We start from the raw sequence: 13,786 nt of genomic DNA, 5'->3' as shown, positions 1-13,786 counted from the left end.
ACTTCCAGGGATGGTGACTCTAGCATTGCCCTGGGCATATGCTGCAAAATACCAGAAATATCAAGCTACATACATGAAACTGCAAATATCAAAGTGACAGAAGGGGAATGGACAAGCACATGCAACAGTGAGTGGGATGGCACCAAACAAGGGAAAGGCAAGGCTGATGAGAGAACTACTCATCTCTGATGATGAACATTGCACTGGAACAACAGAAACAAATCCAAGTTAGCACAGAAATTCCTGAAACATTGAATATGCAAAAGAAATACCAATTTTGTCCTCTCTAGGCAGCATCAACCAGCAGTACTCAGCCTCTAGGCAGCACACAGAAGACCAGCAGTCAAACTGAATTAAGGAGGAGGTTCAAGCACAGTGGTTCAGACACTACAGCAGCTCCTTGTGCCCCTCCTGGGATGAAGGCCACCAACCATGCCTAGATGGCACAGGCAGCAGAGAACTTCACCCCTCACCAGATGGATCAACTGGGAAATACAGGACAAAACATCAACAGGCCTGAACATCACAGGGAATCTTGCAGAAAAAAAAAATAATTATCATCATGACAGGTTAAGTACAACTGAAATTTTTCTGCATCCCAATAGCTCTTTGCCCTAGCCAGTGCTCAGGGCCAATGGAATAAAACAAAGCAGGTGAGAAATACAAAAATCTATGTAGCATGAAATATCTCTAAGACACTTGTTTAGTGAAATTAACTAGTAGTTTAATAGAAAAAAGCTTGATGTATGAGAGTGCTCCAATTTCTTCATAGAAATTAACATTTCAATCCTGTTTTTATCTAGAAGTCATTAAACTGTGCAACATGAATTATTGGAACTGTAGCAGAGAATTAACTCTATTCATCAAGTAAGTCCAAACAGTTTAGAGTGCATCTGTAATGAAAAAATAGCTCCACATTTCTATCTCTTCTCATTAAAGTAAACCAGTTTTCCCTCTCTCAGTATATAAAACTGTCTTCTCCTCATGTAATTTATATTACCATAAGCCAGCTCACATTCTAAACTATTACACGCCTCCAATTAATTTTTGCAGCTTTTGCCTGAAAATTTAATGAGATAGCAGTGTATGAACCTGCTGACTCCAGATTACATGTGTGCTTCCAATATTAATGTTGGCATAAAATAATCTGATACATACTTGATGAGAGCTTTCCACTATTGTGAGAGTAGTTAAGGCAATATGTAAACCAATTCCACTGATTTTCTTTCTCCTCCCACCACGTTTGCCATAAAAAATAACCCTAAAACCAGCTAAAATTATCAGTCTGAAACTGCAGAACCTTGAGTTAAGCACTCACGAGACAGGTAACATCAACAGAGCTTCCCTGGATGTTTTAAATTTATTACTCACCTATTAACATTTATTTTAAGACTGTACTTATTTCTAAATGCTAAAGCCAAAGGAGGAGAGGGACATCAATGCTGGGTTGTATGGGGTTTGGAGCAACCTGGTCTAGAGGAAAGTGTCCCTGCCCAAGGCAGGGGTTAAGTGGAACAAGATGAGCTTCGAGATTTCTTTCAGCCCAAACCATTCTGTGATTCTGTGTTGGGATTTACTTCTCCCTAAAGAGAAGGGCATATTTTAAATCCCCCTAAATGCCACCCTAACACTCACAACACTTGAGAAATCAAGAGTTTGCACTGGTGCTGGAAAACCAAGGGGGATTTGCTTCCCAAGCTTCCTTGGTTGATTCTCTTCGCAGCTCATTTTACGGGGATAACTCTTAGTTAATTTTGTGAACTGCTCTCCAGCATATTAGACAAATAACCTTTTCTTCCGAAGGACACATTCTTTGAAACTAACATTAAAGGGGAAAAATTGTAATATTCCTTTCCACTGTGACTTCAATTTTACAACCACATATTGGGCATAATATGATTTTAATATCTATGTGCCCAAGAGAAAAACTGGCAAATGCGATGCCCTGCGAGATCAAATAATTTTATGTATAGACTTAAAAACACACATTTGGCACTCTTTGGTTCAGCCCTGAATGTATATTTACAGGAAACTATAAATGCTCACGGTGAGTCATGGAGCCCCTGAAAACATGGATTTTGCATTGAACTGGCAGGAGCAGGGAAGCTGTGCCCAGGGAGCTGGCACAGCCTGGAAGTGGGAGTCCAGTGGCTTTTACACTCAGCCCCATTGCAGCCCAGTACCCTCCCAAGACCACAGGAATAACCTTCATTGCCTATCCCAATTAAACCATCCCCTCAGACCATTAACACCTGCATATCTCTGTGTTTCAATCACAGGAGAGAACTACTGGATGCAGGGAAAAATTCTGGCTCTGGAAAGTGATGTTTTGGGACATAGCACAGCAAAGCCAGGATGTTCCAGCACTTGTCAGGAGAAGAAGCCTCACACCCTCTGTGTGATGCACAGAGCCCCAAAACTCAGGTCTCTTTGAGACAGAAGGAAGAAACCAGTCAGATAAAAGACTGGGAGAAAGGATGGACAGAAGTGGACGGCAGGAGAAATAATATACAGCAAGTGTGGAGGCCAACGACTGCACATTTTTAACGGCTCCCAGTGGCTTCAAATCAATTTACATTTAAAATAAATGAATTAAATCTGATAATCTCTGATACCACTCAACCTATTTGCTCCAGGGCACTGAAATTCAAATATTCTCCAGTTCTGAAAATAGGCTTTCACCCACACGACAGACAAATGAAGACAAAGAGTACTCAGCCCGAACAGCACCTCCCTGGTTTCTACACCATCAAATCACTTCCATTGGTGTTCAAGGCATTTTACTACTATGACTTTTGCCCCTTGCAGTCCATCCCCTGCATTTCTAAGGTAGTACGAAAAATATTTTGGTTTTAATTCCAGAAAATCACAGCCATCTGGATGACACCAAGCAAACAAAAAAAGGGGCATCTACCCCTGACTCACAAGAACCCCTCAACCTACACCCTGCTGCCACACTGGATGGGGCCACACCGAAAATACCCTGATTATTGCACTGATTTTGGCTAAATATAATCTTTTTGGTTTAGCAGGCAGTTATTTTCAACTGGGATCTGATTTTCAGCAGTGTTGTCCTGACACAGTCATGACGCTGAGAACCAGTGATCCGCCCCGTAACACACACGTGATGATGAATATTTACACATTTACATCCACAAGAACTCACTGGACTCTCTGTTGAGGCTGAGATTACCTGTTCTTTTACAGATTTTAAAGAATTAACCATGCTGCTTTTTTTTTCTTTTAACACAGGCATGTCCTTACACTTAACAACTGCTCACACCTTTGTGCGTCAAAAGAAACATGTAATTAAATTAAGAGATACAAACACTCTTCCTATTCTCCTGTCTCTTCCCCTTGAACGCCATGCCAGATAGCAAATCAAAATCTGCATTTAAATAGAATATTTTTAATGTATGAAAGTGGGCGGCCTGAGGGTAAAGAGGTATTGCATTCACTCACCATATGCACAAAATTGCATTTAAAATGTGATACTATGCTTTAAAAATTTATTGATTTTTTTCTCATTCCATTACCTTTGTTTTAGTATAACAAAAATCTTCTGCTCTACAGAGAATTTTGTATCAAAGCCCGCTAATAAAAATAATGTTATATTACATCATTTTATCAATTTAATCTTGAGAAAAAGGATGATATTCAATCACATCTCATAACTCACTATCTGTGGTAATTCCGGCCATTATTCAGTGCGAAATCCAAGCAGTCGGAATTCATTAACACAGGGCTGCTACAAATCTGCATTTTTTAGACTTTGTCAGAAAACGCAGCAGCCCAAACTCAGTGACCTGGATCTAACAGCCTTTCAGCCGAAAGGGCCCCGCTCCCCAATCTCAGCTCCCTTCCTGTGCTGGGACAAAGCCACCGACCAGGTCACGGAGCCGCTCCCTGGCTCTGGGGGGAACCACGGAGCTCCTGAGCCTGGAGCCGGCTCCCCGCAAAGCAAGGGGCTCTCCTCTCCTCTCCTCTCCTCTCCTCTCCTCTCCTCTCCTCTCCTCTCCTCTCCTCTCCTCTCCTCTCCTCTCCTCTCCTCTCCTCTCCTCTCCTCTCCTCTCCTCTCCTCTCCTCTCCTCTCCTCTCCTCTCCTCTCCTCTCCTCTCCCATGGTGCCAGCACCAAGTGACATCTGTTAGGGCTGGAGTGTCACATCCCATCAGACAGGCTGCGGGGCGATGGCCACTGAGAGGTTTTGACGCAGTGGTATTGGGTCAGCACCTTCAGGGGAAAAAAAAATTACTGAAAGACTGGATGCAGTGAGAGGACGCTAAAATCACGGGGAGGTTTGTGGGTGTGGTGGAACCCCAACCTTGTGCTGCAGGGGACAACAGTCAAACCCTGCCAAACTCATTGGTGTAAAATACAGCCACAGCTTAGCAAAGCCCTGTGTGAGGATGCTCAGTGTGTCAGCGGGTTTCCATATCCCACCCACCTCCTAGAACCCCTTTTGTGGCTGAGATATGCTCTTCATCCTTTGTTGCCAGCAGGGCCCTTCTGCTGGCCACCCGGCAGCTTTTCTGCCCAGCCAGGAGCAGCCTCACACCAAAACACTCCCAAACCCAGGACCATGAAAAGTCCCAAGCAGGAACATGCTGTCTTCCAAGAATTTTCCACTGACCTTGTCCACTAAATCATAACAAAAACAACAGTTCAATTCTAATTAGACTGTATTTTGCTGACCAATAACCTCATCTCTTTACCATACAAGCAAGCTGAGGAAAGTTCATAACAGTTTATTGCTGTATAAAGGGTACAGGAACAGAATCTCAGCCAACTTCAGTGGCATCAGTCCTGGTTACGAGGGAAGATCTCTTTTATGTTACCACATTTCTCAGTATCTGTAAAAATTGCACTGATTTCCACTCCACAGCTTAGGTGGGGTTTGAAGCAACCACAGTACTGTGTTTAAGAGGCATCTTCAACAGGCTACAGATCACAGACTGACAGAATGGTCTGGCTTGGAAATGACCTAAAGATCATCTGATCCAAAGCCCAAGGCTGCAGAGTGCTTCCATCACCCACAGGTCCTATTCTAGTCTTTCCAAAGCCTGTAGCATTGAAAAACCAATTTGGTTGGGCAAAGTTATATTAATTTCCCCATAGAAATAAGGCATTTCAACATGGACTCCTGAAATGGTTTGGCTTGGAAGAGACCTGAAAGCCCATCCCATTCCACCCCCAGCCATGGCAGGGACACCTTCCACTGTCCCAGGTGCTCCAAGACCCAGTGTTCAACCTGGCCTTGGGCACTGCCAGGGGTCCAGGGGATCCACAGCTGCTCTGGGCACCCTGTGCCAGGACCTGCCCACTCTCACAGCCAAGATTTCCCTCCTAATATCTCATCTAAATCTACCCTCCCTCATCTTGAAGCTGCCCCTCTTGTCCAGTCACTGCCTGCTCTTGCCACAAGCCCTTGCATGGCTGTACCTGTGCTGAAAACAGGCTGGAGGGAAATTACTGCACCCCAGTGAACGCTTCTGTATCAGCAGCACTTCCTAGAGATTTGGCTTATTCTGCACAATTCACACTTCAAACAGAGATCCTTTCCCATTTTCTTCTTCCTTTGGTAGATACCAGTGAAACATCCATCACTGACAGCAGCCACACTGGATTACTGTAATGCAACTCAGATCCATATTGCCCAAGACCTTGCCTAGGAGAAAAGCATCTCCTAAGTGAGCAGCTTAAACCCACAGAGCAGTAAAACCCCACCCACAACCACCACCAACCCACTCCTGCTCTCGTTTGAAAAATATCACAGAGCACTGCCAGTCACACAGACACAAATCTGCAGCAAAACTCCAAGCCCAGAAAGGTGAAAGTCATTATTTGTGAGAGCAGATGAGGCTGTTGCAATTCCAGAATAGAATGGTAATGTGCTGTTGGTAGCGAGCGGTACATTGTTTTAACGTGTTGTGATATTTATAAATATATGAAGTTTAAATAATCAGATGACAGAGAGTTCCTTTTCATCTCCTGAATGTTTATTATTCTTCACACATTAGCACTTTTCCCCCCAAATGTTATATCTTCTGCCATTTATAATTAATTTTAACAGCTTCTGCAACTTATCCCACAGGTTGTTGCTGTTTCTTTTAAACAGCGTGCTGCTGAGAAATTGATTTGTTTGCTCTGTGTGCCTACAGAAATCACATTATGAAATATGCATAAATGTCATTTCTTGGGCTGCTTCTGAGGATTAGCAGGGAAGAAAAGCTTGCTGAGGAAGAGACAAACAACAACAAAGCCCAAGTTAACACTTAAATTCAGCCACATTCCCGGCCCCTGAATATGGGAAACTCCATGGATTACACTTTATTTACCATTCTGATGGTGTTGTTTTGATACATGCACATTATTTATGGATTTTTCCAACAGTCACCCTTTCATACACAAGTAATCAGAGCAGACTCATCACCAGCACTTTCCCATGCATAGGCTCAAACAGATCCCTCCTTTACAGCCCAAGAAACCACAGCTTCAAGCCTCCACTGTCCACAGGGTCAGCACAGAGCTTGTAGATGTGACGCTCTCGAAAGGTTTCATCTCAAAACAAAGGCATCACAACTGTGCAGTTCAACATCATAGAAGCTGAGCTGGAAGAGTTCCACAAGGACCATCCAGTCCAACTCCTGGCCTTGCACAGGACAGTGCCAAGAACCACACCATATGCTGATATTCCAGACTAACAAAACACGGCAGGACCCATGGATTCAGATAAAAACAACTTTTCCCCAAAGTCTGGAGCAGGACCTGCCCAGTGGAGGCAGAAGCAGCTCCCACACGTACCCAAGGATGCAGTGGCAGCATGGGATGCAAGGCAGCTCTCCCATGCTATCTCCCCCTGCAGAACACACTGAAAGACACGTTCTGAAATGCAAACCAGATATTTTTCTCAGAGACTTTGTTAGACACATCACTCTCCTATATTATTACAGAGAGCTGTCAAAACAGCCTGGTGGGAAAGCTCTTCCCCAGACATGTGCAAGTATAAATTGTCATAGTATAAAGTAAATTCCATTAACGGCAACATAGTCATTATTTTGCATAATAAAAGTAAAGGCTCTTTGCTCGTGATCTATGTATTTACGACCATCGAACCAACTAGTACTTTCTCTTTTCTGATGCCTTTGTTAAAATTACAAGATAATTGGTTGCTGTTGCAGATATTAATGTCTGATAACAAAGTGCCTAAGGCAGGAAAGCTGAAGTGGCAGCGAAACAGCACCAGTGACAAACCTCAAATTCCTGTTCTCCAAGGAGTAACCAAACCTGCTGAAAGAAAATAGTAATTTTTAATTTGTATCACCACAGGCATTATTTGAATGATGCATATTGCAAATTCTGAGCAAAACTTTTTAAAAATACACTTTTAAAATACATGTCTCTTAGTTCAGGTTATAAAACTCCCCAAAACCCCAACTGAGATATTTCAAGGACTCTTCAGTGCTCAAAATACCCCAGTATTCTGAGGAATATAGAAGAATCAGTGTAAATCCTAAAATAAGCTGGGTAACCTCTCTGCTCTAGAAACAAATGCATTTCCATCCATAAGGAGAAAAAATAATTTTGAAATAACGGAGTTCTCAGTGATTAGTGTCAATACATTCCCAAAAACCTGCCCTTACAGAGCATGTCCATTCTGGTTGGAAGCAGGAACGATGATACACAGGAATACTCAACTCTCCCTGAGTTTACACACAGTTGTGTTTATGAATAAAATTGCAGCTTCAAGTCTCAGCCATGATGAGCAATTGGGAGCCTGGCTTATAAATACCACGCCAATTGCAGCAAGCTGGGTTGGGGATAGTGTATATTATTTATTACAATTCAGTCTGTCATGGAATTAAGCACATTGAGCCAATTTCAATATGAGCACTGGGGGAAGAAGAGATTACATTCAAATGAATAAAGTTGCTCTGAAAGCAAAACAATGTCATCTGGTGGCTTTTTTTTTTATTATTTCCCCATGAACTGGCTCACTGATGGGAAAAAAATAACCTGCAGTTACTCACTCTGCACCTTCTCAGTCCCCTCTCCCTTCCTGTTGCGAAATCAGGGACATTTCTGGCATCTCATCTGGGAAACTTGGTGGCAATTGTTCAAAAGCTCAAGGATGGCAAAACCCCAAGGTGTAAATAAGAAAAACAAACATCTGCATCTGCTGTTACAAAGGATTCCTCACTACAGTCATTCACTTTTAGTTTTTAATTATTCTTCTGTGATGGACACGATACCATTAATTTAATTTCAACTAGCATTTCCTATTAGTATAATCTACTGAGTTATCTCCACAGCAGTAGCAAAATCACTTTACGGTGAGCTATATCACTTCAGAGTTAATTACATGTATTTTGGGTTTGATAAATGAAAATAGGGGCTGTGATTAATTGAAGGACAATCAATATGATCCAGCTATTAGACAGCTTGATGAGGTATCCAGAGTATGAATATAATCTATAGTAATTAGCTAATTGAAGACTGTGGACTAAAAAGATTTTAGGAAATCCGAGCTTCAATCTGAAAAATATCCCAATAAAATGGATGAAGGAAGAATGCTCACAAAACCAAGGAAGGTTTAAGACCTGTTTCTATTTTGGTTGGTTTTAAACAAAAAGAAATTGCTTCACTGACTTTAAAAAAACTGCTTACTGTGATAAAATACAGAAAGCAAGATAGATTTTGTATGTGAATCATAAGCGTAATTCTTATTCACATCCTCCCAAACTCCTTGAATCATATTTTACTAATGCCTTACGATTCCTGGAGCTGACAGAGATGGTTAAATAGTTTCATTAAACCCACTCTGTCTTGGTGTAGCCACATCCTCGATCAAATTAAACAGTCAACTAGTTGAACAAATGAACCTTTTCCATCTCTTTTGACACCAAACCAAGTGTGCAAAACAAGCATATACTGAAGTGGGTTAGGCTTGTGATTCCAAAGGAGAGTTCAGGAAGGGAGAAAATAATCAATAGGAGAAAAGCTGGAGTGTTCCACGTTCAGAAAAATATGGAGTTGGAGAGTGCAATCCGTCCAGCATCAGCATAAATACTGACAACTGTTAATCTACTGTAACCCTGATTAATGGTTGCAGTTGTCCATTAATACCAGGCGCTTTAACTTACTACTAAAATTGATTAGTCAGTTAAGAATTCAATCCTAATGCTCAATAAAACTGCACTTTCTCTGCAAATGCAGTATGGAACGAGGTGAAGCATCCAGCAGCGCTCCCGGGCGTGAGGAGGGGCAGGAGAGGAGGAGCACGGTGCCATTCCTGGCTGGCACGTCCATCTCCATCTCCCCTCTCCTGATCTGCTGTGAGAGGTGGAAAAGTTCAGTATTTCAGGGAAACCCATCTGGGCAGGCTTGGGGGCAGCGCCTCAGGTTGGGATGTGACTCTGGGAAGGACAATCCCCCCAGGATGGGTATTGTAGGTGGGGCCTCCTTTGACAGAGGGGTCTGGCACGATCTTCCCAGCTCCTCCTCTTCCCCCTCAATGCCAACCTGTGTTTTTCTACCTTTTCCAATCCATAATTTCCATCATTATTATTCTTTTCCCATCCCATTTGCCTTCACAGCACCGGCCACACTTCAGTGTGTACAGAAGAGACTCAGCCAACACCAAGGGGGAAATGTCAGTTCACTACACCCCTTGTTCTGTCCCCAAATGTAACATGGGGTACAGGATTTCACACCACGCTACGGCAGCGCTCTGCAGCCTGCAGTGCCATGGCTATGGATCTATCCCAGCTCCTGCTGCAAGCCTTTCCTTCCAGGGGGCCCTTTGCCACGGATACTTCAAACACCTGATGCAAGGATTTTAACATCCAAAAATCAGGTTTTGGGCTGCACCTGGAGCCTGGCAGCTAGTGGGGATGCTGGAGAAGGAAACCAAGGAGGCAGCATCAGTGTGGAAGAGAACATTCAATGCCAAAAAAAAATCATTTGTCATGAGAGAAAAACCTTTTAAAAGCTGTCTTTAGATTCAGCTTAGATGAAGGAGATGTTTTCTGAACAGGCAAAGGCAGGTAAGTAATTCTGAGGTTCTCTTTGCCAAGGAAGATATGCTTTAGAACCAAAATTGCAGAACCTTTCCTTTAAGTCACCCTAAAAACAACAGAAACAAAATCACAGATTGGTTTGTGTTGGAAGGGGCCTTAAAGATCATTTACCTACAGCCCCCTGCCACGGGCGGGGACACCTTCCATTAAGCCAGGTTGCTCCAAGCCCCATCCAACCTGGCCTTGGACAGTCCTGGTGTTCGCAATCCTTCCAGGGATGGGGCACCCACAGCTTCTCTAGGCAACCTGTGCCAGGGCTTCCCCACCCTCACAGTGAAGAATTTCTTCCTTATACCTAATCTAAATCTATCCTCATCCAGCTTAGAGCCATTCCCCCTTGTCCTGTCACTACATGCTCTTGTAAAAAGTCCCTGATGACAGCAATAAATGACAGCTAAAAAATAACCCTGGAAGCAACAGAAAGAATCTGCTTTCGGCACTGGCAGCACCAACTCACAGCTGTGGATCCAGAGATCCCAGTTCAACCTCTTCACATGATTATGGAGCTGAATTACTGTAAAGGTTCTCTAAGCACACCCTCCTCCAGCATCCCTGTACAAGCAGAAGCCCCTGGAGATAGGAGCAGTAATTTGTAGCACTCAGGGAGTGCAGAAGTGGAGCCTGGGGTAAGATGCACAGATGCTGTTTTCAATTAACATTTTCTAAGTGCTGTTGAAAGCAGACTGAAGAGGTGCTGAAGTGACCAAACCATGGTCCTGTTCCAGCCAGATGCAGCCAGAGTCTTCTGAAGCTGACTACAGAAAGGTGGGAATAGCATCAAGATTGCACTTAGGTGAATTTAGGATTCCTGTCTATTGGGACTTGCAAGGAAGTTCAAGTCTGATACTTCAGTGCCACAGGAGCTCCCAGTAAGAGAAGGAATTGGATCCCCACCATCTCACCCACATCCAAACCCACGGTGAGATCAGCACGGTGCAAGCTGCAGCCAAGCTCTCCCATGGATTCATTGTCAGTGGTTTCCCAGGATGCTCAGGCTTTCTTTACTTTCACATATCACCCCTGTCCATGGGCCCAGAACTGCTAAGGGCACTCTGAGTATTTCAGACACTGCAGCCACACTTCACATGTGATGGGAATGCCAGCAGCCTCCGGAGAGGGTCTGGGGACCAGACACTGCTCACTGCCCCTGTAACATTAAACATTTCAAAGGGACAGTAAAACTTGTTAACATACTGTCAGGAAAAAAAAAATCCAGGAGAAAGAGGAAACTTCACACAACAAAATACCTGGAAGCCACCAAGGACTTTGGAATAAATCCATAGCTGATTCATAAGGACAACCCAGGCCACAGCCTGGATTTTTTCATTATTTACCTGACCAGCAGCCTGGAAAACAGTGCTTCTGCACTGGCAGCACCCGAGGACACAAGCTGATTTTTCGTGATCTGCCAGGCTGCAAGACCAGATGCTGTGGCTGCTTCTTCCTGGAAACATTCAAGGTCAGGCTGGACAGGGCTCAGAGCAACCTGATCCAGTGGAAGGTATCTGTGCCCATGGCAGGGGGTTGTAAGTAAATCATCTTTAAGGCCCCTTCCAAACCAAACCCTTCTGGGATTCTATGGGAGCTCCTGGTGTTCCCAACCTGCACAACCCACACTTGTCATAATTACAGCAGCACCAGCAATGATGCAATGGCCTCCTCTGCAAAGCCCTTTAATAACATTAATGTCTGTCAGGACAGACTTTAAGTATTAGCATATGGGGGGAAAGCCAAATAACTTAATATTATTGTGTGTGCGTCTGAAATAACACTCCACAAGGCCTCTTATACTGAACATTAAACCTGCTTAAGAGAAGACATTTGAGCAGAATCAATTATTTTGCAGTAATTCTTCACATTGAATGAGGCATTTTAAGTATATGTTGTCACAGCAGAACTCTTCACATATTTAAAAGCAGGTTTGCCATGAAATTTAGTTACAAAAACAATAATATGAATGTGAAATTATCCTTTATGCAGCAAAAGGCTTGAGAGCAAATCCTTCCCATGTCTCTAGACAGAAATACTCACATTATACCAAAGGTCCTACCAACACCTCATTATAAATTTCTCCCCTTATATTCAGGGAATTAGAAAAATCTCTGCCTAGAGGGGATTGTTTTCATAAACTTGGTGCACAGGGGTCTCAGTACAGGCAGGAATGTTTATGGAAAATCTGAGATTAGAACATTTCAATCTGACTGGTTTCAAGTTGCACACATGTAAATCTATAAATAGCACAGGAAAAGTGTGTATGAAAAGCGAAGAAATAACACATTGTGCAAAAAAAACAAGTATGTCATTACAATGGAAAATGAACATTTTTTCCTATTTGACTAAAAATCTAATTTACTACCAAGCTATTCCATTTTGCTGCTAGATTGCCACAAGTGTTATCTCCAGGAGCTTTTAATACCAGCTCGTGCTTACAGCCCTCAGTACGTTCTCCAGACAGGGCTCTGCAGCAGGGTGGGTTTAACCCTCCCAGTGACTTCCCCAGAAGCAGAGCTGGGTCACTGCTATTTGCTTTGGGACCACACCTTGACACTCAAACAGCAATTCCAGTGCAACCCAGCAACTTCAAAGCACGTAGAAACCAGTAAACCCCAGGTGTCAAAATGCTGTGCAGCACCCTCGGTGCTCAGGCAGGAACCCCACGATGATGGATTCACCTCCTGCCAGCATCCCAGAAATGGGCAGAAGGAGGGGATGACACTCTGGGGACATGCTCATAGGAGGACACACACAATGGAATGCACAGGCTGTGGGTAGGAACGAACATTCCAGGTTGCCAAAGTAAAGATGCTGGCCCAGCTCAGGACGGGATGGTCAAAGGATCAGAGAAAGCAGGGCAGCACTTCTACTGGGACAAAGCACCATTACTGGTGTTACTCCCCGAGTACTTGCTCTTCAGCAGTATCTCATCAGAGAATCACCTTGGAGATAGTCTTGGCGATCTCTAAGCTCACAGCTCTCACGGCAGAGCTGCCACAAGGGGCTGGCAGGGATGTCCTGACCGGCCTGACTGCAAGGACAGCCAGGCTTGCCCCAGGTACCATCCTTGCTGCCCCTTCAAAGAACCACAGGATGATATGAACTAATCCAGTTCTACCCCCTGCCATGGGCAGGGACACCTTCCACTGTCCCAGGCTGCTCCAACCCCAATGTCCAGCCTGGCCTTGGGCATTTCCAGGATCTAGGGGCAGCCACAGCTGCTCTGGGAAACCTGTGCCATGGGTGCTTTACACTGAGTACAGTAACTGCAGGACATGTCCTGACAGGGAACAAAGACCATTGATGGAAGGGTCATCAAAACCTTTAAAGACAGCAATTAGGCCTGATGGATAAAATATATAATGCAACATCAAAATTAAATTAAAAATTAAATTAAAATTATTTTAATTTAGCTGACTCAGTTGGGATAATCCTACACTCTACAGCATTAGAGCTTTGGCCAGTGAGGCACTGCAATCTCCTGAAATCTTATTAGCTCAGCTAACTGCACTTTGCCTCCACTTTCTTCTAATTTTAGATTTAAACTCTACAGCAGAGCCCATGCAGGGTGAAAACAAATTTTAAACATTACGCTTCGCTGAAATGTACTGCAAGTATATTTTCTTTTGAAAGAGGTAGGGTGGATTGTTTTACTGAAGTTCTCAGGATGTTAGTATTTGAGGGCATCCTCTGCTTTTGCAGTTCCAAGGGAAG

The sequence above is a fragment of the Cinclus cinclus genome, chromosome 7 (genome assembly GCF_963662255.1).
Source record: "Cinclus cinclus chromosome 7, bCinCin1.1, whole genome shotgun sequence".
In the NCBI taxonomy this organism is placed as follows: domain Eukaryota; kingdom Metazoa; phylum Chordata; class Aves; order Passeriformes; family Cinclidae; genus Cinclus; species Cinclus cinclus.
This window is presented reverse-complemented; position numbering follows the sequence as displayed.